We start from the raw sequence: 23,086 nt of genomic DNA, 5'->3' as shown, positions 1-23,086 counted from the left end.
AACCTCATTATAACCTTCAAACAAGACAATCATAATTTAAAACATATTTACCATGAACATGTAGGAACTAATATGTCGTTCAATGATTTTGTAATCATATGTTTCGATTGCCGGAATCATTCACAGTATGGGTTTCTCGTTGCTGATAAGGCAAGAAAACTGAGTAATGGCAGGAACAGACGAAACTTCCAAGAGTTTCCGTGTATGATGATGATGTTGATGATGTCCAATACTCCTTGACAGAGCATAGGGGAACGATGCGGGAGACCTGCACCGCCGTACTAGGCAAGGTCGTAGTGGAGGTTGTTTGCCATTGCCTTTCTCCGACCGTAATGGGGATGAATGATGATTATGAAGACGACACAACAACACCCAATCATCTCGAGGCAGGTGAAAATCCCTGACCCCGCTGGGAATCGAACCCGGGAGCCCGTGTTCGGGAATCGCGAACGCTACCGCGAGACCAAGAGCTGTGGACGACCAGTAAGAGAGGTAAGTACATAAGTGTACGCATCATGATGGACAAATTCACTCGACTTTCCAGCTCTCAACCCGAGAGAATGAGTGTACATAGAGCATTCGCTTGTACATGGATGTAAAAATTCAAGCTTTCGTGAATAAATTCGGAGGTATGTGCAAGGAGCTAGAGACGTACTACGACACTCCTCTGAGAATGATCAATTCATTAAATGAGTTAGTTAATGATATTTGTAAGAAAGTAACCGACTTAACTGGAAAAGTCGAGGCTATTGGGGAGAAAAGAAGATGTAGAGGCCCTTGTTGTTAAGAAGGGGGACCAGGCATATAATAGGAGGGAGAAGAGCGGATATACAGGGTGAGTCACTTACTATTGCCACCAAGGATAATTCCGAAAGTATGATAGGAGCTGAAAAGTTTGTGGGACAAACGTTGTACGGAACAACGGGGGCCATAATATGACGTTGTTTTTTTCTTGCTGGGGTGAGAATATTGCAGCACTGCATTGATACCTTTGGTCATTACTTCGAACACCTTCTGTAAATGGACGTTCACGCCGCCTTTTTGACCTTCGCTGACCTTCAAAGACCGTACTTACCGTTACACATCACTGGATTCGTGTCGACAGCCGCTGTCAGAAAATAAATACCAAATTTTAGCATCCCATTTAAAAAACAAAGTTGATGTGCATATCTTTGACGCGACCCCACCTAGCAACAAAAAACCAACGTCATATTATGGCCCCCATTGTCCCATGCAACTTTGGTCCCACACACGTTACTTTCGGAGTCATTCTCTGTGGCAATAGTTAGTGACTCACCCTGCACGCTGCAGAGACGTCTAATTAGTTAATTAGTATACACCGAGATGTCAACGAAGCAAAACGTCATTCACATGTGGAAAACCGTTCGAGAGAAATGACGGTTGTTAAGGTTAGGGCATATGGATCGACAGAAAACCCTGAGAGAGACCTTTAAGCCGGTTACTGAATCTGTCAGTCAGCTCTCACAAGGGAACTTCCCCATCGCACCCCCCTCAGATTTAGTTATAATTTGGCACAGTGGATAGGCCTTGAAAAACTGAACACAGATCAATCGAGAAAACAGGAAGAAGTTGTGTGGAACTATGAAAAAATAAGCAAAATATACAAACTGAGTAGTCCATGGGCAACATAAGCAACATCAAGGATCTGCTCAGCACAGGAGCGCCGTGGTCTCGTGGTTAGCGTGAGCAGCTGTGGAGCCAGAGGTCCTGGGTTCAAGTCTTCCCTCGAACGAAAAGTTTACTTACTTTATTTTTACAAAGTTATCATCTGTCCGTTCGTTCATTGACGTCTCTGTTCACTGTAATAAGTTTAGTGTCTGTTTTTTGCGACCCCACCGCAAAACCGTGCGATTAGTAGACGAAAGTACGTGCCTCTCCAATGGGAACCGAAAACATTTGATCCAGGAAAACACGTCTGATATATTCTATACGACACTGGTGACGGCATGTGCGTCACATGACAGGAATATGTTGTCGACCCACGTAACTTGCACACTTGGCGAATAGGTAAAAAGCGTCTTCTACCTTGCCCGATTTAGGTTTTCTTGTGGATGTGATAATCACTCCCAAAAAAGTTATGAAAACATAGGAGTGTGTCACATAAACTGCAACAGATGAATGCAACAGTTTCACAGTCGCACAGTTTTCTATGTGCTCTGTCAAAACATGTTTTTAACGTTTTCAAATTTTTCCGTGTGTAGACCGTAAAATCCTGCATATGTACAAGCAGATCTGAACATGTCCTGGAATTTTGGAGAGCGAAGTTGATTATGTGTGAGTGTCTGAAAATAAAAAGTTAAAACTTTTCACTTGAGCGAAGACTTGAACCAAGGACCTCTCGTTCCGCAGCCGCTCACGCTAACCACGGGACTACCGCGCTGGTGAGTTCATATGATCTTAAATGTTGCTTACCTTGCACATGGACTACTCAGTTTGTATATTTTGCTTATTTTTTCATAGTTGCACACAACTTCATCCTGTTTTCTCAATTGATCTGTGTTCAGTTTTTCAAGGCCTATCCACTGTGCCAACTTAAACTAAATCTGAGGGGGGTGCGATGGGGAGGTTCCCTTGTCAGCAGAAACAGTACCACACGATAACGATGATGTTGCCTTTGACGAATTCATTATCCATCACGCCCCTGGCCAGATAGATAGGACATTCTGTGTCAGTAGGGGAAGACCGTACATGCTGTGTACACAGCCTAAAAATCTAACTGATAACGCATTAGAGATTGGTGATAGGCGGTTTGAGAGAACATGTGGCTTAATGAACGTCATTTTCCTAAGACGCAGGAAAAAAAAACATTAATTATTCAGTTAACGATGGGGAAATGAACGTGAAATACTGCATTTGACTGATGCATATAATATCGCAAAAAGCCAGAGAAACAAGAAATTTGAAACCATTGTAAAACCAATACTTGATGGTGAAGTGAGCGACAACAACAGCAGCAGCGGTGGTGATATTGACATTGAGCATAAAATAGTGAACAATGAATCCCTCAGTAAGTATGCAATACGACCGCAACAAGCTAATAGATCGTCTGCAAATGGGATCAGCTGCCACAAGTAATACAGCTCTTTCGAATGAGGTTGTTTCAGTAACCTCTGAGCTTAGAGAGAGAGAGGTATCATCGAATACGTATGAACACAATAGTTCGATAACTGCACAAACCAGCACGCAAAACATACCTTCATAGACATTTTATGATTAGAGGTTCGGATGACTTATGGAAGGCTGCTCTAGTAGATATGAGGGAATATTCACATGAGAATAATGAGTTCAAATATTTTTAATGGTCATTGGTATATACTCCAAATTTGCCTGTGCATTACCTGTTGAAACAAATATTTTTTTAATATATTAACCAACGATTGCTGACACGCTGCGTTGTTGAAGATTCTTACGAGAAGAAATGTCGCGGATGTGTTTGAGAGTATGCTGCAGACAGGCACGAATCGATGACTGGACAACCCCCAAACGGACCACAGTGGAGAATTTTACAATAGGTATTTCAATACCGTGATGCAGTGGTACGGACTACATCATTACTCGGGACCAATGACCTCTTTGTGTGGTCCCTTCCCCCAAATCAACCAACCATCACTACTCAACATTCACCCACCTGAAGGTGAGTATCGTGGAACGTCTGAACAGAACAGTAAATGATCAAATATGGATGCGTTTTGATCTTCGTGCCTCATACAAATGGACAGTTATCCTCCCAGAAATAATTGTTCAGTATAATCGAGCCAAACATAGCACAATGAAAATGAGACCAATCGATGTGCGCGATAATGGACTCATGGATACAGTGTACTACCGCCTTAAAATGCTGGATCCACGTAAATAGAAATTTAATGTAGGTGATTTGGTTCGTATCTCAAACAGAAGACGGCATTTGAGGAATCGTACTACCGAACTGGTCAACAGACATAGTCACAGTATCAAAGGTGCAACGAACGAGTGAACTTACATCAAAAAAGATAGCAAAGGTGAAGAAGTTGCTGGTAGCTTCTACACTGAAGAAATGCTGAAGATCTCTGAACCAGGAGTGCTTCTCCTAGAGAGAGTCATAAGACGTCGGGGAAATAGAGCGCTAGTTAAATGCCTTGGGTTAACTGCAGCACGAAACAGCTGGATTGACGCTGAAGGTTTGGTATATACTGGGATGCGTAAAGCACAGCCGTCACGGTAGCATAACATGCGTGGTAGCAGAGGCATTAGAGGAGATGGTGATATACTAGACCAACTGCCAGTGGAATTACACATTCCGGGATATTAAGTACTGTGGAATTATAACGAAGCTTCAGAAACGGCTTGGAACGAAGTGATAAGGGGATTAATCTGCTCTACGAAGCGTGTATGGAACACGACATTGTGTACGCTGCAGAAAAAGATCTCCAAAGTCGCCACATTACTCACAGGATTTTAACTGATAAGGCTAAGACGATACGCACAAGAAATGATATTGGTATAGGTCAATGCATTGCAGCGTTTGTACTTGATAAAACCATGCACGAAAAAGTACTTGATAAAACCATGCACGAAAAAATTAAGTTGGTTTTAGGATTGATGAATTTCAGGCGAGTTATGAATGTTGCACGTTGTGCACTGAAGAATAATAAGAAGAAGACAATGATGAAGAAGAAGCAGAAGGGTGCGGGAAGAAGAAGAGAATTGGTTAAAGCACCTCGAGTTCTGCCAACACCCAAGACATCAGGTCAATTTCCTCCATTCCTCATCACAGCCCTCTCAGCGGTGGTGGCTGGTGCTGCTGCGGCTATTGCCAGAACAGTCAAGAACGCGCAAAACTCCCAGGAACAGCTTGAAGAAGCAAGAAGGCATAACCGCATGATGGAAGCAGCAGCCATAGGAAAATGACTATATCTGAAACCACACAGGAAAGGGCTAAGTCTATTCATGTATAAAAAAGCCCTTTCGCAGTCCTACCAGACAGGCCACTCACAAATACTGATCATCTTAAGTTTGTTAGAAAAAAATTATACGTTCCAAGATTCCGTGGTGTGTTTATGCGGAACACATTACCGAAGACTATGTGGAAAAGTGGCGAATGTGGTATTGTGAATTTAGATGATGCTGGAGGTCCCGGCACACACTGGCTGTCTTACGTTATGAAATATGCAGATACCGTCTAATATTTCGACTCATTTGGTGACCTGCAACTGCCAGAAGAATTACAACGATACTTCACTCGCAAAAGACAAGTGTTCTACAATTTTCCGCGCTATCAGGGCGTTAATACACAACTCTGCAGACATCTGTGCATCAGGTTTCTGTCGACGTTTGTAAATAAGAGGAAAGATATATAAGGAAAAGCTTTAAGCCGTGCGGTTCTAGGCGCTGCAGTCCGGAACCGCGGGACTGCTACGGTCGCAGGTTCGAATCCTGCCTCGGGCATGGATGTGTGTAATATCCTTAGGTTAGTAAGGTTTAAGTAGTTCTAAGTTCTAGGGGACTGATAACCTAAGATGTTAAATCCCATAATACTTAGAGCCATTTGAACCATTTTTGAAAAGCTCTAAACATTCCTTCATCAGTTGAAGTTCAGATGCAATGTCATACACTCTGACTTTAAAAGAACGATCATCTGTATTACGTGCAAGTTACTTCCCACCAATTGATTTCAACATTGGTGGATGGAGTATTGTGTTGAATGGACTGGAGTCATACAACAGATCCCAAATATCTCCGAGGCTAACAAAACTGCAGCCGGATATTAATGGCGAAAAAGACAATGTGGAAATAGAACCTGGTGCATACGATATCGACGATTTAAACGAAGTCTGAAAACAGTCTGGGAAAGGTACTGAGCTTCGTGCAAGCATTAATATACTTAAATCATAAATAAGGACTTTAGCGAGAAAGTTTCAATAGGCTGCCTACAGGGTTTCACGAATCGACAGGTTTTGAAGAAGGATCCTAGTAACTGTTACAAGTCAGATAAGACTGTGGACGTACTGTCTGTCAGCACAATCTGAGTCGAGTGTAACACTGCAACGAACTCCTGATTCATACTGTTTACACATTCCTCCCGTAAGTTGCAAAAGCGTATAAGATGGTTGAGACTAACATCAATGCAATATATCTTCCAGTGGCACTTCAGACATTAGACAATTTGGAGTTGCTCACTGTGGATCAGAATAATCGACTTGTCGATTTTCTTGTTGAGGAAATCAATGTACAATTACATCTAAGACAGGATAGACGCATAGTATAAAACCAGTTCAAAATGGTTCAAATGGCTCTGAGCACTATGGGACTTAACATCTATGGTCATCAGTCCCCTAGAACTTAGAACTACTTAAACCTAACCAACATAAGGACATCACACAACACCCAGTCATCACGAGGCAGAGAAAATCCCTGACTCCGTCGGGAATCGAACCCGGGAACCCGGGCGCGGGAAGCGAGAACGCTACTGCACGACCACGAGCTGCGGACTATAAAACCAGTGCACACAGTCCACAGCACTTCACTTTCCTGTCGACCAGCAAAGTGATAACACATGCGAACTATGAGTTTATTAAATCAGTGCCTGAAACCTCGCAATGACGTCCTCACTCGATATAACCAGTACAGTAGAGTATAATGAGCGAATTTTACGTCAGGAATACTTCTCGCATAAGCCTTACGTGTCAGTAACATTTAAACAAGAGTGATGAATTTGGATTGTCATCCAGCACCAAGAAGCACCGATGCTTTCATGCAAGACTTTCATATATTTGGAGGGATCATTCAAAAAAACCGATGGCAGCGCTACACTGGGAGATTTTCGAGTACCCAGTGCTATCGTCTGCAAGCAGGCAAACATGTCCTATTAAAACCTCTTCGCAGCTAGAGATGCCTTGCATCATCATACTTGAGTTTCAGGCTGACAGAAGAGGGAATGCAGCAAATGATTCCACTGTATTCGACGACTGCAAGCAACTAATGCCAGAGTCTACCTCATTTCAGAATTCTACCCATATGACAATTTACTCCTGCAGTGGGATTAAAACGTGCAGAGTGTAGCATATGAGATGTATGTGAGGTTTCATGCTTCTTCCTATGAAAGTGCCGAAGAAGAAGGAGGAGGGTGTTTACTCAGTTCACGGAAATTTACGGAGCTATGACCGGTCATCGTAATAGACTGATCGATACAGAACGAGAAAATTAATCTGGACCTATAGACGTGCGAATTGAATTTGAATCTTCGATAAATTTCCCAGAACAAACTGCCACGTATACTCTAGTTCCACATGACTATGTGATCGTCTACTGCCCACTCACTGGTGTTGCGCAACGATCTATGTAAATGAACAGGTGCTGTACCATACCTAGAGCATTCGACGATGGCATCTAAAGGTGTGAGCATCACTGCAGACGCTCAGGGTTTCTATGGTGATGTGTGTAGAAAGTTCATGTTTAAAGATGATTCATTCATAGCGTACACAGAAGATGCAGAAATGATAGAGACCTTCTAAGCAAATACTGCAACACCGAGGTCTTTCAAGGATGTAAAGTGCGCTAAAACGCGGGATAGTGCAAAGTGGTGAACACATTTCTACTGTGGAGTCAACAAGGATGATCCTGGGATACTCTTAGATTATTCAGCCACATGGATACCATCATCTACGTGAAGGGGAAGGAGAAGATCTCATGGGTGCGTCGAATATTCAAGTTTACTGCTATTTAAGACCTGGAATTATATGGATGTCCTGCTCTCCATCGACACAAAGAAGAGGGAGACGTGTGAAAGTAGTGTTGCTGTGTCTGCTTACTAAAATGTAAAATTATTTTTAAGTTGAATGAGAAATAAATGAATTTTTACCTCATAATTTGTGTATGATTTCTCTTCACGCTTTACCCTCTTTGACAGTGTCCAGTTCTACGCAAATACTATGTCTATGCACATGTCCCTGGAAGCGGATGCGGTCACGTCGCTCCTACTCACATAACCCAATTTGTGCTGCACGATGGGCGTAATTCCATACAACTGTTCTATGTATTTGTTACTCTTGGTCTCAAACTTCACTTCCTTAATAGCACTCATCTTCAGAAAAACTAGTGTCATTTGTGATATATATATATATATATATATATATATATATATATATATATATATATATATATATATATATATATATCCCAGATTGTATACCGGCTGATCAAAAACTCAGTATAAATTTGAAAACTTAATAAACCACAGAATAGTGTAGATAGAGACGTAAAAATTGACACACATGCTTGGAATGACGTGGGGTTTTATTAGAAAGAAAGAAAAAAAAAGTATTGCTAGAAGTGTGAAAGACCTCTTGCGCGCGTCGTTTGGTGATGATCGTGCGCTCAGCAGCCACTTTCCTCATGCTTGGCCTCCCAGGTCCCCAGACCTCAGTCCGTGCGATTATTGGCTTTGAGGTTACCTGAAGTCGCAAGTGTATCGTGATCGACCGACTTCTCTAGGCATGCTGAAAAACAACATCCGACGCCAATGCCTCACCATAACTCCGGACATGCTTTACTGTGCTGTTCACGACATTATTCCTCGGCCACAGCCATTGTTGAGGAATGATAGTGGACATATTGAGCATTTCCTGTAAAGAAGATCATCTTTGCTTTGTCTTACTTTGTTATGCTAATTATTGCTATCCTGATCAAATGAAGCGCCATCTGTCGGACATTTTTTGAACGTTTGTATTTTTTTGGTTCTAATAAAACCCCATGTCATACCAAGCATGTGTGTCAATTTGTACCTCTCTGTCTACATTATTCCATGATTTATTCAGTTTTCAAATTTATACTGACTTTTTGATCACCCAGTATATATGGTAGTCCATTGATAGAATGGTGGTCCATTGATATATATATATATATATATATATATATATATATATATATATATATATATATATCAACGGTCCTAGCACACTTGCCTCTGGTACTCCAGAAATTAAGATATTACCTTTACATCTGTCAATTTTGTTCCGTTAAGAGCGACTTGCTGAGTTCTAACTGCAAGAAAGTCTTGTATCCAATTTCAAGACGGCTCCGATACTCCATAAGCTTGTATTTTTTTCATTAAACGGCAATGTGGGACGATGTCAGATGCTATACTGAACTCAAAAACACGGCATCTAATGGAGCGCCGTTGTCCACTGCGCTGTGAATCTCATGGAGGAACAGAGCGAGCTGAGTTTCGAAGGATCTCTGTTTGTGAAATCCATGTTGATTTTTGTAGAGGAGATCACATTCCAAAACGTCATTATTCTTGAGCATAAAATATGTTCCCTACCTCTACAACAGATTGACGTCAACAGTACAGGTCTTTAATTGTGTGGACCTGTCTTGCGGCCTTTCTTAAAAACAGGAATGACCTGCGCTTTTTTCGAGTCATTAGGTCCATTTCGTTGCTCAAGCGATCTAAGATAAATTACTGCTGGAAGGTGAGGAAGTTCTTTTGCAAAATCTTCATAGAATTTTATAGGTATCTCCTCTGGTCCTCACGCCTTACCAGTACTAAGTGATTGTTGCTGATTTCAATTCCGCTATCGCTTCTCTCAGTATCAGCCAATCCGACGACTGAAAGTAGGGACACTGTTAAGATATTCCACGGTGAAACAACTTCGGAAGACCGAACTCAGTATTTCGGTCTTCTCTCTGTTATCTACCGTTTCGGTGCCGGTGTGGTCGCGGAGAGAATCAATAGATGATTTTGACCCACTTGCTGATTTTACGTACGACCAAAATCTCTTAGGATTTTTACTCTGGGCGGTTGACAACATCTTACTTTCAGAATCAATGAGCGCTTCTCTCATTGCTCTGCTTACTCTCATTTTCGCTTCGTTAAGCTTTTTTTTTTTTTTTTTTTTTTTGTCAGCTACATTTTTACTTCTCTTGAACCGGTGATGAAGTGCTCTTTGTTTACGTAGTGCTTTTCTAACACGGCTATTAAACCATGGTGGATCTTTCCCACCCCTTAAGACCTTACTCGAAACATGCTTGTCTAGGTCATATTGAACGATGGCTTTGAATTTTTTGCATTTGTTCTCAACGTCTCATCCTCATAACCGAATATTTGTTGCTGACTGATGACTGCTTCGAAATCATAGAGCTCTTGTGACAGAACCACTCTGCTGTTACTGCTTACCTACTGAAAACACAATACCCGCTGATGAAATCTTCTCGGGCTTCCGTTGTAACGCCGGAAATGCGTATCCTCCTATTTCCATCCATTGTACTATAATTTTTTTCCTTATTTTGTTACCTGAAGGTATGACATTTCTGTGTCCTTATATATTATAATTGTTTTACAATTAATATACATATATGTCGATGTATAATTGGTTTGTTTTGTAAATATTATTTGTATTTTTACGTTGGGTCTTGCCTATGCTATCGCACGATTACATCGATAGGTCGTGTGGAGAACCAAAGTGTTTAGGGTCTTTGGGAGTGTTAACTCTGCCGCATGGAGCGCGGGCAGAGCGAAGTCTGGCTGGAGTAGGGCGGTGGAGCAGGTGTGTTGAGTGACGCTCCCGTGAGTTGCCTCGCTTCTGGGGTTTGGCAGCATGTAATTGCGCTCGACTTGCTATGATAGTTTCTGGCACGGTGTTGCGGACGGGAAACATTAGGAGGCACACATCAAGAGCCCGTTTCGCCTGGTGATCGAGTCGAGAAGAAGGCACGCCAACATCCAGCTTCTGCAACAGCTACGGCCGACAATGAGTGATTGTCGCCACCTCCTCGATCGATGACTTCAAACCTTCAATCAACCAACAAGGAAGACTGAAAGCACGTAAAATAATGGAACTGTATGGCAGACCTCAGCTTTTCAAACTATTCCATCAGCATCACTTAAATAAAGCAACTTAGCATGAACCTTTGTTGCTCATTGTCCCAATTGCATTACCAAGCAGGGTCCCTTCCTTTTCCGAAATGAACTCGAGTGTTGTTGAAATTCAAAAGCCAGCATTAAAGTAATATCATTCGATTTTACTGCTTTAATTTCAAAGTTCAGTTAAAGTATTCATAGCTGGCTACAATATTTAGATTACACAAGCACAAATTAAGAGTGCGAGTTTTGTTAGCATATTTTAGCTTACCTGCGACTGCAGCTCAGCTTGGTACGTACTAAATTTTACTATTGTTAATTGTTCAGAATCATTTAATTCAAGTTCAAAATTAAATCTCTTATTTCTAAATTGCGTAGATTCAAGCAGCTTTTGAAATAATTATTGAGGTAGCCCAAGACTAGCCTTATTCTATTGAATTTCGTAGTGCTTCAGAAACGAAGTTCACTATTAATTTCAGTCACTAAATTTACTTTCAATTTTCCGGTTTTATTAATTCTTTTGCTAAATTAAGTCAGAGTGTAGCGAAATTTATTACTTCTGACAAACATTCAGTTTTCACACAACACGTGTCAGCCTTCAGTTGCCACGCTTTTAGTGCTAATTATATGTGCAATAACCTTTCTTTTTCAGTTATTATAGTAGTTGACCATAGAACTGGCGACCGTAATTTTCCCCAAATCTCAAATATCTAATTAACGCCAGTTGATTGTTAATGTAACGACCGCACATATACTTTCTTTATTAACTTTACCCTTTTTCAAAATTAATTTCCAACAGTTTCATTTGCATTTTTCCTTTCTTTTAGATGTAACCCTTTCCTCCATCTTTACCGACAGATTAACTTCGGTGACGATTGCTTTTCCCAAATTCCCATTGGTACACGCGGTTTAATTTTTACTATAATTGAGGTCGATAAGTGAGGGGGAGGTTACACCGTCCGGGTAGCTGCACCGAAAATCCGCCACTTTTCGATGAGTGTCATTCTCATGATCTTCGCGGACTTTCGACGCAGCTACCCGGATGAAAACCCGAGAAGATTTTATCAGCAGTATACGCCGGGAAAGCCTACATTCACAAACAATTCTCACTGTTTCTTTAATATGGGTGGATCCGCCTCTCGTGAATCTGTTGGTCAGTTCAACGTTGTTAGGAGTGAAATGATAATTAAATGGACACCCTAGTTGCAAACAGGCGTTGATGTACTTCATTGGGGACATGTTGAAAATGTGTGCCCCGACCGGGACTCGAACACGGGATCTCCTGCTTACATGGCAAACGCTCTATCCATCTGAGCCACCGTGGGCACAGAGGATAGTGCGTCTGCAGGGACTTATCCATTGCACGCTCCCCGTGAGATCCACATTCCCAACATGTACACACCACTACATTCGTAGTGCGCCTGTTTACAGCTAGGGTGTCCATTTAATTATCATTTCATTTCTAGCAAAGCTGCATGGTCATCCACGGTAACTGTTTTTTCGGGAACAGATACTACCGTCATATAATGTTAGGAGTGTCCGGATACTTTTGATCAGACAGTAAATTTTCTCCCCAGTCTAGTGCACTGATAACTTTCAGCGCGTAGGCCCTACTGTGCAAGTAAAATTATTCTTACCAGAGGATGCAAAAGTACTAGAGACTCCAACACAGCACTGTTTATTGTTTTAATAATAGACACTAAACTATGTGCCACATTTGACAGAATTTGGCTTTTTTTATTAATGTGTAACCTGTGGAGCTCTTACGGCAAGAAAGAAAGAACGAATTGATTGTTGGTGTTAATAACTATCATCCTACTTTACGTCCTCTGCGTTACTGCAGATGACGTGTCACTGAGCACATTTGTTCTGTGCATGCAGTGCACGTGAGGCGCCTAGTTGTTTCCACTGCACTGTGTGGAATACGAAGGTTCTGTTATAGTTCACTAACCTACTGTCTTCAAGTTGAAGTCCGCAGCTTAGAAAACTGCACGCAGGTCGTAGGTTCTGAGGCTGCAACTGACTTTTAGCGAGGTTCTGTTCTGAAATAATGTATCACTTCTTTGGGATGCCACTCGCGTATTTTAATATAGCCACACGAGAAGACTACATGATCTTAATACAACAACAACAAAAATGTTTGTTTGAAATCTTATGGGACTCAACTGCTAAAGTCATCAGTCCCTAAGCGTACACACTACTTAACCTAAATTATCCTAAGGATAAACACACACACCCATGCCGGAGGGAGGACTCGAACCTCCGCCGGGACCAGCCGCACAGTTCATGACTGCAGCGCCTGAGACCGCTCGGCTAATCCCGCGCGGCTCTTAATACAACACTTTCTGATACAGCAAAGTACATGATCAAACACAATGTTTACGAAAATGTATCTTTACACTATTTGTGGCACGTGTCTCTGCCTCATGACTACTGGAGTGAATCTTTTAATACTGAATACTGGCAAACACATCCTGCCACAGACGACATGACTGTACATCTCGACTGCCTAATCCAGAGTGACGAACAGGAACTTAAATAAAAATTGGAAACACATCCTACGACAGACAACATGTCCGTTCTTCTCGACTGCCTAATCCAGAGTGACGAACAGCCCGAAACAATTCGCGCGCTATAGCAGAAAAGGCGTGACCCGAACGCATCCGAAGCGCTTCGTCTGCAATTCCGTCACTCTTTTGTTTTTGATTTAAATTGTTTTTAGAAATTCTAAAATGACTGACTGACAGTCAGCTGTTGAGAGATATTTATATTAAAAGGTGAAGTCATTTCAATGAGTAGTTTAACTAATAATAATAACTATACTTTAACGTTTTGGCGCCCTTGCTCCGAACACAGCAACCAATCACAGAGCAGTAGCATTACGTAGGCGGTCTTTCTAACGGGAATCGTAACGAATCTAACATCTGTCACAGGTACCTCATAACACATTTCGTCATCTATATACTTCTTGCATCTCCACTGCTCTGGGAACAGCTTTTTGGAGCCTAATATGATGGCTGCCTACGCCAGAAATGTTACACTTTTGATAAGGTAATCGACAGCTCACAGCACACTACACTACTATATAAACATCATTTAAAATTAGCATTGTTAAGGCAAGAGGTTCAAGTGTTGTAACGTTCACATAGATGCAGTAATATACTAGTAGTCCAACAGAGCACCGTTACGTGGTGGATCTGTAGTAGAAGAACACGTGTTACTTCCATCACGATGGTTAGGTACGAGGGCTATTCCGAAAGTAAGGTCCGATCGGTCACGAAATGGAAACGACTATGAAAATCCGATAAAGCTTTGCACAGATGTGTTGGGTAGTGTCTCTAGTATAACCCCAGTTAGCATCACGTCGCTCTTCTCATTTCTGAGCTCGCAGTGAGTGCGTAAAGATGTCTAGAAAATAGTGTCTGCCGCCAAGTACGAGGGCCTGGTGAGAAATTTCGCCTGAAGCTATGCAGCTAACATTACATAACTGTCGTGCTGTTTCTTCTTCAAGACAATTCTCAGCCGCATTCTGCAGGGGCAATGAAGATGCTCCTGCATCGTTTTCAAATGGAAATGTGAGATTACCCACAATACAGCCCGTAATTGTCTCCCTCTGAGTTTCAGCTCAGGTCACATGAACCGCTGGTTATGAAGACAACATTTCGGCACAAGACAACGAGCCGTAGGCCAGCGTAGAGAATTGGCGGAGAGCACTGGCGGCTGCCTTCTATAGCGAGGGTATGGGAAAGTTGGTACAACGCTACGATACACGTCTAAGTCGGGTCGGCGACTATGGAGATAAGTAGCTGCAAGGTGTATCTAACTGTTGCAAATAAAACATTTTTGATTTTTACCGTGGTTTCCATTTCGCGATCTATCGGACCTTACTTTCGGAATAGCCCTCGTATTTTGATAGCTGTTGACTGATTAAAACTGTGTGCTGGACCGGAACTCGAGCGTAGATATCACAGTCAGGAATTTTCTCTTTTATATCCAGAACTGATTTAATATAAATGAACAGAATCAAATAGTATATAACAGGAGGGGCTGTTGATGTTCCAAGTATTTATCCAGAGGAACAAGGCAGTGCGCTGATAGATATATCTATCAGCTCGTTTACTTCCAGTGACGTCTGCGTCTTCCAGAGGTCGTCGACGCCACTTGCAGAACTCGTTGTACTTGCATGACTGTTGGTACTGCGCACGTTAGCTAACAGCGGGCTCTTTGTTCCATTGTATTCAATTGGTTGCTTTATTCCCAAGCAAGGGCAATGTTTTACAAACGCCGCAATGTTTGACGTATAGCGCACCGTGACACCTGTCAGACACAGCCACACGAGTCACTGCAATTAACAGCCACATCTCTAACGTAACGGGATGAGGTGGTGTGCCTTCCTCGGTTCAACGTCCGCTGCCATTTGGTCATATTTTTATCACAGCAGATGTATTGCTGTGGTCCAGTGACTCGTTCTTGTGAATACAGAGCACTGATTTTTCACAGCATTTCGTATGTGAAAAGAAAAAAAAAAGCTCAGATGCACCGGAGACCTCAAGATGATTGATCGATTGGAGTGCACCGAGTCCTTCCATCCAACCGACTTGAGTATTATTTATCGTTCAAAATGATCTAGCCTGTTTGTTTGCATTATTCATACACCTAAAGTATTGCCTGCTACAAAAAAAGGAATAGTGGAACCAGTATATGAGTAATAGGGAATCCTATGGTTTATTAACATGCCACTGAGGAAAACACGTAAAACAAACACCACTTTCGCACTCGTATAAATTCTGATAAACGCTTCAAGCCGTGCGACATCAAAGTTTAGATTATTAACAGTGCAGTGTCAGCAACTCATTTGCGACACTCATTACCATAATAGATACCAGAATATACGTACTACGCATTTTAACTAAGTTTATTGTGTTTTAAGGTAGCTGTATAATATTTTCATAACTGAAAAAATGTGTTCGGTCGTTTTTTTCGTGTTGCTGGTGATCAACAGGAGGATACGCAGCGCTTCTGAAAGTCGATCAGTGCCAAGTGCGTGGTGGCTAGCTGCTAATGCGTTGAAGGCTTCTAATCTACGATAGTTATTGAAGCAAGAGAAACATTATTTCTAAAAACGAAGTTATACATAGGTGCAGACCTACCGATGTCGTTTTATGCAGCCCGCAATGTTCCAGCTATCCTTCAAAAATCACGTGCGAATTTCTAATATTCTCCTGCTCGCGCAAACTGTTAGTCCTACAGAAGAAATGAACAGGAACATTTTGTATGAAATTTAATGTAGTTTTCGCTGGAGGCCACCGTTTTCGAAATGTAAAGGAAAATTACCAAAGTGACCATCAAACGTACACTCATCCATCAGCAGTTAGGATTACTAGTGTGTTGTTCGTGGCACTCCCTCCAACCAATGTACAAAAATTTCCCACCACATGGGCTATTCCCGATATTCAACCTTTTTTGGCCTTGACTGATTGGGCTATTTCGGTTAACATGATTAATTGGAACGTGGGGATAATGAAACAAAAATAACTTTTGTAAACTTTACTCTAAAGATAATTACGCTTACAATTCGATCCAAACTTACAAGCACATCAGTTTCGTATTCAGAACTTCTGACGAGTACAACGATATAACATTTTATTTTATGCTGTTAAAATTGACAAAATTGTTAGGTAAATTTTATACTTGCGCCAATTGCTCGACTGAGTCGGTGGCGTAATACGACCAGTCACTGAAGCCAAGAAAAAGGTCATATATGTGAAGTAATTCGTGCAGTCGCCAATTTATGTACAGTGACAGAAGAAAGTGTCATGAACAATGTAGTAGAAATCATGGCCGCTGGGGCTGAGTGTGGGAACTGGGGTGCATTTAAAGGTAACTTTTGTACGTTTCTCCAGCGTAAACGTATCCCAGTACAAAATTTACCTACACTGAATTTCCTACAACAAGAGCCTGTTCACTTTCCGTAGGACTAAGAGTTCTCGAGTAGCGAGCGAGAGAATACTGAAACCTCGCGCTTTGTTTTTGAAGGCCACATATTATATTGCGGGTTGCATAAAACGACATCGGTAGGAGTACGTGAATCACTGTATTTTCTTGTTCTCTAATATATGAATATGATCCAATTTAAGATTTTATGTCGTTGAATCATATGAATAGAAGTAAACGCTAGTCCCAAGTCGGCGATACTTATTTCGTCCAGCGAAATGATCTCTCAGACTGGTGGACAGATTTATTAATATTTTGAAGAATGTTTTTACTGGTAATGATGGTTGATTTTGTGAAGATTTTGACCATATTTCAATTGAGAAAAGTGTTTATTATTGTGACTTTTTAGAAGCATTTGTCTGTATATATACTCTTTGTCGATCTGAGGCAGACATATGAATTAACTCACGACAACAAGAGATGAATAAGTTAATCCTTGATATCTTCCCAGCTAACCTCCTACCAACATACCTGTCTTGTGTTGGTAAGAACAGGAACCTGCAATAATATTTTTTTAAAGTAATTTGTGAGCGAGTATGGATGAAAGAAACGAGTAATGCAATTGAGTTACTAAACTTCCTTACCGACGGATATGAGTTTTGTGTGCGTTACAACACACGAACGATCCAAATCCCCAGTTCATATTCGGCTCTTAAATAATTAAATGAAAGCAACGCCATAACAGCTACCACTGGGCAACATGCACTGATTAACATTTTGTAGTTTACTGGGGGTATCCTAACACATGGAGAGCATACTTGATGGCGTGTTTATTTGGCATTATCTACAAGCAGGAATACAGGGGAAGAAGAAGGTGGCAATGAATTATCGAAAAAAGTAATGTCGGTCAAGATAACAACGAATATGTCTAGATGGACAGTTATGTACTAGGAAAACTGTTACAAAAAATTAGATTGAAATACTGTCATGAAAACTTTACTGAAGGCGTGATAAAAAGAAGTAAAAAACAGGCGGCTGAGATTGCTAAAGACAAAGCTGTTTGAAAACAGATACTACAAAGACGAATACAGTAAGATATCAAGAGATACGATGAGATTTGCAAATTTTGATAATTTGATACAGCAAAGAGCAAAACACGGATAATTTGAAAACTGAGTTAAGGAGAAATGCATGTTGAGAATCGAGAGCCATTTATTACTTTGGTCACATTTCTTTTACAGGTAAAGTAATAAATCACGCTTCAGCTTTACCATTCTTCAACTGATATTATTCTTCATTTACATGGTATGTTTAAGTTGTCTACCATTTAGGCAAAATGATACCAGCTTCCTTGTTCATGTATGTGTGACCATTTGCTCTTCTCTTATCTATGAATGCAGAAGACATGACTCTTGCTCCTATAAATCAATAATCTAAGCACTTTAGGGAAGTTTACACATATGAAGGGACAGCATGATTTCCAACTAAGTTTACATCTACTTTTCTGCAATTCATACTTAAGTGCCTGGAAGAGAGTGTTTCGAACCCCTTTCAGCCTATTTCTCCACCGTTACACTTTCCAAAATCAAAATGGAAAAATGAATACTTAAATCTTACCGAACGAGCTCTCATTTATTTTATTACGAGGTTAATTTCTCTTTATGTAGGTTGGCGACAGTAAAATATTTTCATAATCAGAGTAGAAAGATGGCGATTGAAATTTCGTGTAAATATCTCGCCATAGCGAAAAACCCCTTTGTTTGAATTATTGTCACCCTTATTCGCTTACCATATCTGTGACACTCTCTCGCTATTTAGCGATAATAGAAAACGAGCTGTTCTTTTTGAGCTTTTTCAATGTCCCCCGTTAATTCTGCATGCTAAAGATCCCGTAGTGCAGAGCAGCACTATAGCAGAGGACGGACAAGTGCAGTGTAGGCAGCACTTTAGTGGATTTGTTGCATCTTAAACAGTTCTGCCAATAAAACGCGGTCTCATATTTGCCTTCCCCCACAACATTATTTATGTGATGGTTCCAATTTAAGTTTTCCGTAATTGTAATTTCTAGGTATTAATTCAAATGACAGCCTTTAGATTTTTGTGATTTATTATGTAACCGAAATTTAACAAATTTCTCGTAGTACTTATGTGGAGGACCTCACAATTTTCAGAACATTTCAGAGTTTTCCCACCATACTGAGGACTCTAAATGATTTAAAATGTAATAGTTTAACTGATCGTAACTCAAATGAGGCTTTATCGAAAAATCATGAAAGGACAAAAATATTTATAAAAGAGAATGTATTTTGCGAGTACGTCACATAAATCTAATGGATAGACGGAACTACTTTAGGGAAAAGTCTTTAGAGATGTCGAAGTCAATAGTGGTTGTTGTGGTACACAAAATACAAAACAGTTTCTCACTGTGTCTTTACTGTCTTTGACGTGCAGCTCTGAGCGACAAAAACTGTTTCCACTGAGTTGGTATTTATTTGTGCATTTATTTCAAAATGGTTCAAATGGCTCTGAGCAGTATGGGACTTAACATCTGAGGTCATCAGTCCCATAGAACTTAGAACTACTTAAACCTAACTAACCTAATGACATCACACACATCCATGCTCGAGGTAGGATTCGAACCTGCGGCCGTAGCGGTCGCGCGGTTCCAGACTGAAGCGCCTAGAACCGCTTGGCCACACCGGCCGGCTGCATTTATTTCATCTGGAATGATTAGGAACTTTAAGGCCTCGCATACGTATAACTAAACTTCCTCGACGAGTAAACATTACAGTTTGTATTGTACGTGAACAGTATGTAAGTATAATAATAATAATAAGAAGAAGAAGAAGAAGAAGAAGACAATATGTAGGCCTGTAGTAATGAATGTATGAAGTGTAACAAGTTCCACTCTTTTTAATATCAAGTAATCTCTTCATTAAGTTCTTGTCGAATACCAGCAGTCATATCTAGCAGAAACATGTGACAAAATGACGGAAGTGAAATGTCGTGTGGCTAGGGCCTCCCGTCGGGTAGACCGTTCACCTAGTGCAAGTCTTTCGATTTGACGCCACTTCGGCGACTTGCGCGTCGATGGGGATGAAATGATGATGATTAGGACAACACAACACCCAGTCCCTGACAGAAGTAATCAGTGTGAAGAAGATGTTGAGAGGTCAGGGGATAACAGAGAAATAATAGGGTAGGATTAGCAGATGAGACGAAAAGAAGAAAGCATAAATAGAAAGGACGGAATAGCATATGAGGTAAGCTATGGCGATGATAAGAGTTTCTCTTGAATGTAGAGTGATTTAAGATACAGGTTCAAGACAACAGTCGTACGCTGAAATGGAGAAGGAGACAGAAAAATTTAGTGTTGTGCAAAGGTACACGCAAGATGCTGTACGTATCTGATCTGCGGCAGTGGAGCGATGATAGGTACTGGAGATATAGAAACAGACTTTGGGATATGAATGCCTAAGAAGCCGACTAAGTAAACAGAGCGTGTGAAAATCACGCTGTCTAGCAAGTAGCGTCCTACCAGACTGAATACATCAACGGCCATGCCCCACTTGTAACACCGGTTTCTGTCAGATAACCGAAGTTAAGCGCTTTTGGGCTTGGCTAGTAATTCGATGGGTCACTGTCCGGTTCCGCCGAGCGCTGTTGGCAAAGTCGGTGCAGTCAGCCCTTGTGAGGCTAATTGAGGAGTTACTTGATTGACAAGTAGAGGCTCTGGTCACGAAAACTGACAACAGCGGGGTGAGTGGTGTGTTCACCACGTGCCAGTCTATACCTGCATCCAGTGACGCCTATCGGCAGAGGGGACACGGTGGTCAGTCGGTACCGTTGGGCCTTAGGAGACCTTTTCGGACGGAGGAGACTGAATGCAGGATGGAGTGATGTGGTCAAACAGCCAAATATTGCACTAGCATTCATTGCTAACTAGTGTCGTTTAAGGTTATCACTGTTTGAACTTCGTTGAACTACATCACACTAGTAAAGATTTGGCAGGGCTACCGATAGTTTTGGGTTAATTTTTAGTTGTACTCTGCGAAGTACGGAAAGACGGTGGTGTCTCAATGCGTTTTGCAATTCGCATATTTTAAGTAACTATTCCGTCCGCTCATAGTGTTTATGTGGTGTATCCCATTTCCTGTTTTGTAAAATATCGCCCTAATCCTTTTGAGCAAAAGAATTACAGACAGCCGCTGAAACACTCCCAAACAATACACGTTAGACACCAAGAGCGATAGAACACCTAGGGGTGATTGTTCTTGGAGTATTACGCCACTCCAGCCTGAGAGCTCCCCCAAAGTAGTGATCTGTGCTTTACTTAAAGGGACAGGCCGTACGGCTAACTCGGCCTGGTGCTTTTCGAACCAGGTATCTACTCTGCTAGCTGTTTGACACGTTGCTTTACCCTGCTGGTAGATGTCATCGTGCCGAGAGAAACAAACTGAGTGTAGCGATGGACATTATCCCCATGGAGAGATGCATACTTCTATTGGCCCATTGTGCCTTCCAGAAGGAAGAGATCGTCCAGGGAACACCACGAGAGGTATCCCCAGGGCATTATGCTACCTCCTCCGACCTGCGCCCTCCAGAGACTGTTGCAGGGTGTTTTGCTTCCAGACGTTTCAGGCCGTACACGGCGACGGCTCTCTGTCCGATGGAGCACAAAATGTGATTTATCTGAAAAGGCTACCCATCGTCAAGGATCATTTTTCAGAGAGACTCAGCAGCAGCAGCGTTATCATGAAGATCGCCGACGGATGAATCGCCGATATATGGAATAGTATTGATTCTAGTATCTCGTAGCAACCCCGAGGAGGCTTTCAAGGATCTACAGTTCGTAAGAGACGTGCTGCCGAAGTATGTGACGGTTTCCTTTCCTTATGTCCCGTATCGTATTTGTTTAAATGTTATTCGAGCTTGCCTCCAATCCCGATCGCTATTGTGCCGCCTAAGCATATTTTAGTTTTATAATTTTGCTCCATTATAAAAGTCATAATTGGAACCGTAGATTTAATATTTGGATGTATCAGAATAGTTGCGCCGCTGTGAGAGCAACTGAAAAACAGTTGCATTAGAAAAAGTATTTCCAAGCAATAAATGTTCGACTTACCTTCAGGCAACGACTTAAAAACAGAATACTGTGCAATGTTACTGAAAATAAAAGACCATTTTTCCACATAATTTCTCTCTGTAAAATAAACAATTCACCACTGAACTGAAAGCGCGATATATTTTTCCAATGAAGTTACAAGTACTCCGTCTCGTAGATTAAACTTCTTATGGTCTTTGAAAATACTATCGGTAACCAGGGTAGCCATAGCTTAGCAGAACTGTAAGCAGGTAGGTTCAAAATGGATAAATTAAGAAGCCTGTGGTCAATATTATTGCACAATGTCTGCAGTTGTGCAATAATGCAATAATACTGAATGTGTAAGATTGAGACTGAGAAGTTGCGCAGTAGACTTGACCTCATTTTTCTTTTAAATACAGCGTTCTTAAAAAAAAAGAAAAGACGGTCCCATCTTATTTAGGTTGCATTTCACGGAACATAAATGGGACATAAACAGTCTACATACCAAGGCAAAGAGGAAGGTCCAAAGTTTTGTTTTGTTAAGCACTAGTTCCGTAAACGGTCGCTAGGACGGTGGTAGTTGCATAAATGGCTGCTAGTGTACTTGCGGCAATAGGCATTTGTCAGTACAATAGCTATGATGCAACAAAAGAATGCAGAAGGTTTTCTGTGTTCTGGAATTTACAAGAACTGCTTAATTGATACTAACTGCACAGTGCATTCACACTTGTCCCCTTCCGTCGCGACTAGCCCCGATTTGGCAGTTACAGTGTAGCAAGCATCTTGTCTCTGATTCAGCATTGAACCATCAACTAGGAAAATTGTAAGCCCTTGTTTCAGCAATTTCAGAAAAACTGGGTGTCTCTGCAAAGTAAAAGGCCTAGGCCGACAACATGTGTCAGAGGATAAAGTTAGATGAATACACTTGTAAGGTGGTAGAATAAATGAAGGTCAATTTCGCACCTGACATAAGAGTTTTATACATCATAACTGGAAGGTGAATATGACACCTAACTAACTTCAGCGGTAATGAGCAGATTTCCCTATAAGTATGTAATGCAGAAGGGATGACACTCAATCGACAGCATTAACACACTGCTCCTATATAATACATGTCAATGAGAAGAAGGTGAAACAAGCAGCGAGGGAAAACGCTTAGTGTGGAAGCAGGCGTGGGCAGAAGGAGCGGTCACACCACAGGAGGCACT

This window comes from Schistocerca nitens, chromosome 6 (genome assembly GCF_023898315.1).
Source record: "Schistocerca nitens isolate TAMUIC-IGC-003100 chromosome 6, iqSchNite1.1, whole genome shotgun sequence".
Lineage (NCBI taxonomy): Eukaryota > Metazoa > Arthropoda > Insecta > Orthoptera > Acrididae > Schistocerca > Schistocerca nitens.
Note: the sequence above shows the minus strand (reverse complement) of the source record.